We start from the raw sequence: 5,593 nt of genomic DNA on the forward strand, positions 1-5,593 counted from the left end.
CTCAAATGCAGATGTCTGTATTCTCTATGTCACCGCATCCTGGTGTGCCATGAACCCCTCACAAAGATGATGCAGCCTTAACAGGGCAGAGAGAGTGATCTTTTATTTAATTTTAATTTTTGTAGAGAAGGGATCTTGCTATGTTGCCCAGGTTGGCCTCTAACTCCTGGCCTCAAGCAATCCTCCTGCCTTGGTCTTTCACAGTGCTAAAATTGCAGGCATGAACCACCACACCCAGCCAGAGCAATCCTTTAAAGTGTGTCACGTCACGTCTCTGCCCGAAACACTCTACTGCTCCCTGTCCTACTCAGAGGAGAAGCCCCAGCCACCTCCTTGTCTTCATCTCTCTTTACTTCTACCTTCAGCATCACATCCGGGTTTTATGGAGCCCGAAGCTTATAAAATGGAGAGTTTTTTAAGAGGCATCATCCAAAATAATGTATGAACTTGAATATTTACCAGAACAGATGAAAAATCTCCCTGTATTCATCGGGGTTCTCCAGAGAGACAGAACCAATAGGGCAGATATGCAGTGTAGATAAATAAGAGGGATTTATTAGGGGAATTTGCTGACATGATTATAGAGGCTGAAAAGTCCCATGACAGGTGTCTGCAAGCTGGAGACCTTGGAATGCTGGTAGCATGGCTCAGTGCAAGTCCTCAGAACCTCAGAACCCAAGGGGCCACTGTAAGTCCTGAAGCCAGAAAGCCTGAGGTCCAAGGGCAGGAGCAAGGGAGGGTATCCCAGCTCCAGGAAACAGAGCAACCAATTTGCCCTGCCTCTGTTTCTGTTCTCTCCAAGCCTCTAGCCAATTGGATGGCATCTGCCCACATTGAGGGTGGATCTTCTCCACTGAGTCCACTCAGGCTAATGCCAAACTCCTCTGGAAACACCCTCAAAGACACACACCCACATAATGGAGTATTAGTCTGTTTTCACACCACTGATAAAGACATACCCCAAACTGGGCAATTTACAGAAGAGGTTTAATGACTTACAGTTCCACGTGCCTGGGGAGGCCTCACAATCATGGTGGAAGGCAAGGAGGAGCAAGTCACATCTTATGTGGATCGCAGCAGGCAAATAGAGAGATTGTGCAGAGAAACTCCCATCTTCAAAACCATCAGATCTCATGAGACCCATTCACTATCATGAGAACAGCACAGGAAAGACCTGCCCCCATGATTCAATCATCTCCCACCAGCTCCATCCTACAACACGTGGGAATTATGGGAGCTACAAGATGAGATTTGGGTAGACACACAGAGCCAAACCATATCAAATGCTTTACCAGTTCTTGAGGTATTCTTCAATTTAGCTAGGTTGACACTTAAAATTAACCATCACATTCCCAACTCAACTTCCTCTTAGTTGGATCCAGAAAATGTCAAATGCCAAATGACCCACACCATCCAACTCAGGGGATGTGCAACAGAGGGGAAGTGGTAGTGGAAGCAGACAGCAGTCCCAATCATTTGCGGTTGAAATATCTTATTTCTGCAAAGTTTGCAAAATGTATGACCACAGGAGCGCATTGCTAGGGCTCTCTCAGGACTTGGAGGGCACTGTGCAAGTGAGGTGTCCTGAAACCTTGCAGTGAATCCACCTCTCTCTACTTCCTTTTCTATTTTCTCTTCTCTCTAGCCATGTTGGCTTCCTCTGCAGGAAAAGGTATATCAAGTCTGTTCCCTTTCCAAGGCTTTGCTTTTGCTGATCTCTCAGCCTGCAATTATTTTCCCTGAGATAGCTGAATGGTTCCCTTCCTCATTCCCTGCTGGTCCCTGCTCAAATATCACTGTGTCAGAGAGTCCTTCCCAGACATCCTACATGAAAAATTACCCCCACCACTCTCCACCCCTCTTGCCCTGACACATTCCTCCCCCTGGTACATGTCAGCACCTGATAGGACTTCTAGCTATTTGCTGTCTGTTTTTCCTCACTAGAATGTGAGGCAGGCAGAGACTTAACTGTTTGACTCATTAATTTATCTCCAGTACCTATAACAATGCCCGGTCTATAGTAGATGATTGGTAAATACTCACTGAATCAATAAACGTAAATGTTTTATTTGTTTCAGGTGTTACTTTGCAAATACTTATTGAGTCAATAAACGTAAATGTTTTATTTGTTGCAGGTGTTACTTTGCAAATACGTATTGACAGGCCTTGGTTGGATGGTATAATTCTGGGGAGCAGGGGGCTTATTTCTCCTTTCGTTTATTAATTCACCAAATCTGAGCACCTCATGTTAGGCAGTGGACAGGCAATGATAACAAAAATGGTCCTGACCCCAACGTCAGGGAATCTGCAGCATATACTACAAAAAGTAGATTTTGGCTGAGCGCAGTGGCTCACGTCTGTAATCTCAGTACTTTGGGAGGCTGAGGCAGGCGGATCACTTGAGGCCAGGAGTTTGACACCAGCCTGGCCAACATGGTAAAACCCCATCTCTACTAAAAGTACAAAAATTAGCCAGGCGTGGTAGTGCACACCTGTAATCCCAGCTACTCAGGGGGCCTGAGGCAGGAGAATTGCTTGAACCCAGGAGGCGGAGGCTGTAGTGAGCCAAGATGGCTCCACTGTACTCCAGCCTGGGTGACAGAGTTGAGACTTTGCCTCAAAAAAATAGATTTTCATACAAATGTTCATGGGAGGTGGGGTATGTTGAAGATAGAGTCTGAAAGCACTGTGGGAAGCATGGGATCTTAGCAAGAGCAATCACAGCTAACATTTGTTTTGCACTTCCTATGTGTCAGGCACTGTTACCTGAAAGCAACAGCACTGTGAGGTGGATGACACTACGATCCTCATTTACAGATGAGGGAAGGAGGCACAGGGAGGTTACACACCTCACCCAGGGTCACGCAAATAGTACCTGGCAGAAACAGGATGTGAACACAGGCAACTTGCCTCCAGAGCCACGCTCTTAGCACTCGACTATAGAAGGTTTAAGAACCACCCCATCCCCCTCACCTTGCAGATGAAGATCACAACTTTTCTTTCTTCCATCTCCAGCATCCGACGCATGTATGTTAGCTGGGTTGAGCTGACACTTCAACCCTCTGCAGAGCTTACAAGCTCTGGTACTGCCTCCTCCATGCTATTCAGTTACCCATGGCCTTGATATTTGTCATAATCACTAATATTAGTTCAGTAGTTAATCAGTTCACAAAGCATTCTCACATGCCTTATGTGTTAGTCTGTTTTCACGCTGCTAATAAAGACATACCCAAGACTGGGCAATTTACAAAAGCAAGAGGTTTAATGACTTACAGTTCCACATGGCAGAAGGCAAGGAGAAGCAAGTCACATCTTATGTGGATGGCAGCAGCAAAGAAGTTGGGCAGGGAAACTCCCCCTTATAATACTATCAGATCTCGTGAGACTTATTTGCTTTCGCGAGAACAGCACGGGAAAGACCTACCCCCATGATTCAATTACCTCCTACCAGGTCCCTCCCACAACACGTGGGAGTTCAAGATGAGATTTGGGTGAGGACACAGCCAAACCATGTCACCTTATCACACTTAATCTTCATAGTCATACTAATTGGTAGGTATCATGATGCCCATTTTACATGAGAAGAAATTGAGAGGATGGGAGAAGGACATTGCCAAGGACGTTGCCTTAGAAGGAGTAGGACCTGGCCAGGTGCAGTGGCTCACGCCTGTAATACCAGCACTTTGGGAGACCAAGGCAGTCAGATCGCCTGAGGTCAGGAGTTCAAGACCAGCCTGGCCAACATGGTGAAACCCCGTCTCTACTAAAAATACAAAAAATTAGCTGGGCGCTGTGGCGGGTGTCTGTAATCCCAGCTACTCGAGAGGCCGAAGCAGGAGAATTGCTTGAATCCCGGAGGCAGAGGTTGCAGTGAGCCAAGATTGTGCCACTGCACTCCAGCATGGGCAACAACAGTGAGACTCCATCTAAAAAAAAAACAAACAAACAAAAAAAAACACACAAAACAAAACAGAAGAAGAAGGAGGAGTGGGACCTTTGGAGTAGCCTCTTTGGGATTTCTGGTCACAGACTTGGACTTTACTAGTGCTGAAGTCTTGAGCAAGTTCCTGTGCCAGGGACAGATGGGCAATGCAGGGGTTTTTTCTGAAGCCCAGCCTTGTTACTTTAAGCAGGTTTCTTACCCTTGGCACTCCTGACATTTGTAGGGGGCTATCCTGTGTGCTGTAGGACATACATCAGCATCCCTGGCTTCTACCTGCTAGATGCCAATAGCACCCCTCTTCCAGTTCTAACAACTAGAAATGTCTCCAGACATTGGCAAATGTCCCCTAAGGATAAAATTGCTCCTGACTGAGAATCACTGCCTTAAAGACAGGCCAGGGAGGCCAAGAGTCATTGAAGCTCCTCCCTAAGGATGTGGGCATATATCGAGATAGAGCCACTGTGTCTTCCCAGCCCTACAGCCGATCAAAGTCTTCCCGATCTGCCAGACAGAAATCTACACTTTGCATTTAGCAAGTGTTTTATTATTTAATACTATAATTTTTGTTTGTTTGTTTCGTTTTGTTTTTGAGATGGAGTCTTACTCTGTAGCCCAGGCAGGTGTGCAGTGGTATGATCTTGGCTTACTGCAATCTTCTCCTTCAAGCGATTCTCATGCCTCAGCCTCCCAAGTAGCTGGGATTACTGGTGTGTGCCACCATGCCCGGCTAATTTTGGTGTTTTTAGTAGAGATAGGGTTTTACCATGTTGGCCAGGCTGGTCTTGAACTCCTGACCTCAGGTGATCTGCCCACCTCGGCTTCCCGAAGTGCTGGGATTACAGGCATGAACCACCACGCCTGATCTTAACATTAGAAATCTTTATACTGGGTTCTGCCACAGTTCACCTCACCACGTGTCGCCAGTATGCAGTGATGAGCCTTCCACTGTAGCTGGGAGTGAGGTGAGGGGCGGACCCAGGACGGAGTTTACAGAGCCAGCAACAGGCTAAAGGTGTGGCTGATCAGGTGGTTCCAGGGATCACCTGGCCTCATAGGCTGGTAGATTGGGCCCTAGCAAAGCCCTGTGTGCCTGCTTGAATATTTAATTTAGAGACCTGGGTTCTAGCCATATTTTAGCCATCTGGCTCTGGTGTGGCCTTCATGAAGTCCTAGTTTGCTCCCCGCTAACTTAGGGTCAACTGTACCTGCCTTGCTCAGCTGAGATGAAGCAAGCAGAGGCTCTTTTAAACTGTGTTGCATGTCAGCTATTAATACAAAAAGCATCTGCCCTTTTCCTACAGGCCTACTGACTGTTGCCAGAAACTGTACCATCAGGACATTTCCTGGGGGCTCAGGCACGGTCTGGAACTAATCTGAAATCTGTGCTAGCTTCCTGGAGCTCTGGCCCAGCCTTTCTGAACTTGCTCCCATTCAGGCCTGCCTGTATCAGCTGGCTTGTCTACCTACCTACAGGTTTCCCAGGAACGAAGTCCATGTGAGCTGCAGACCATCTGGAAGAGGGCCAGTAAAATCTGGAACAAGGACTGGCTCCTGGAGTCTCCTGCCAGCCACAAACTGCCCTGGTGACTGGAAGACTGTAGGTAGCCCTTACCAGCTTTACTTTAAACAGCAGCTGGGGAAACTAAGGGA

The sequence above is a fragment of the Mandrillus leucophaeus genome, unplaced genomic scaffold (assembly GCF_000951045.1).
Source record: "Mandrillus leucophaeus isolate KB7577 unplaced genomic scaffold, Mleu.le_1.0 Scaffold183, whole genome shotgun sequence".
Lineage (NCBI taxonomy): Eukaryota > Metazoa > Chordata > Mammalia > Primates > Cercopithecidae > Mandrillus > Mandrillus leucophaeus.